This window comes from Perkinsus marinus (genome assembly GCF_000006405.1).
Source record: "Perkinsus marinus ATCC 50983 genomic scaffold scf_1104296953936, whole genome shotgun sequence".
Taxonomy (NCBI): domain Eukaryota; phylum Perkinsozoa; order Perkinsida; family Perkinsidae; genus Perkinsus; species Perkinsus marinus.
Genome location: NW_003208296.1, coordinates 86 through 1,086, shown reverse-complemented (window position 1 = coordinate 1,086; position 1,001 = coordinate 86). Strand labels below are relative to the sequence as shown.

At 48.5% G+C, this 1,001-nt stretch overlaps 2 non-coding genes across 2 annotated transcripts; both read left to right on the top strand.

The window, feature by feature from the left end:
- The first annotated feature begins 318 nt into the window (after positions 1–318).
- Pmar_PMAR003044 lies at positions 319–390 on the top strand. The gene has a single exon. It is a non-coding gene; the product is annotated as a tRNA-Arg (tRNA).
- Positions 391–477: 87 nt separating this feature from the next.
- Positions 478–550, top strand: Pmar_PMAR003043. Its single transcript has one exon. It is a non-coding gene; the product is annotated as a tRNA-Met (tRNA).
- Positions 551–1,001: the final 451 nt, after the last annotated feature.

Genomic DNA, 1,001 nt, shown 5'->3' with positions numbered 1-1,001 from the left:
ACAGCCCAAATTCACGAGCCGCGCATGCGGATTCAAAATGTGCTTGCAATCAGGAACTTCGATGTCACGAAAAGTTGTGCAGCTTGTGCCGAGCTAGCTGTAGTATGCGATGAGAACCTTACCAGTTAGAGTTATCAATCGAGATATAATGCGGCCTACCATGCGAGAGATATAGTAGCAGTTCGCGATCTCAGGTACGCGTTTAAGGCCCAATCAGACTCTTGGCCGCGGGATGGTTGACGACGGTACGTCCGAGAAGGGATTCAGATGTCCCTTTACAAGTATCACAGGAATACTCAGTCACTACATAAGTGATATGCACCGCTAGTCTAATGGTTAGGATGTCTGCCTTCTAAGCATATGGTCCGGGTTCGATTCCCGGGCCGTACGGTTCGTATCAACGAGAGAAGGGTCTCTAGACTATCGTGGAACAGTTGTGCTCAGCACGTCAGGGCGATACAGGAGTTTGTACGCATGAGCAGCTTGGCGCAGTGGATAGCGCGTGGGGCTCATAACCTTAAGGTCCCTTGATCGAAACAAAGAGCTGCTATTCATCACAATACACCTGAGATGGTTATTAAACTGAGAGGTGCAGCTTATCGACTGCATAGATCAGTCTTACCGAAAAATTTCCACTAAACAGAAACGGTGTTTTCGTACCATTCCGTGCGATTGGCCCAACCGTGCCAGTTCAGGGGAAAAACAACGTTAATAAAGCGTTGTCCGTGCATAGAAAAGAGCTATTCACCTAGAGCAGAACTCCTTGCAGGAATGATGAATGACCGCTCGGTACCTCAGAACGCGTTGCGAAGATGAACCAACAGCCCAAATTCACGAGCCGCCGCATGCGGATTCAAAATGTGCTTGCAACCAGGAACTTCGATGTCACGAAAAAGTTGTGCAGCTTGTGCCGAGCTAGCTGTAGTATGTGATGAGAACCTCACCAGTTGGAGTTATCAATCGAGATAGAATGCGGCCTACCATGCGAGAGATATAGTAGC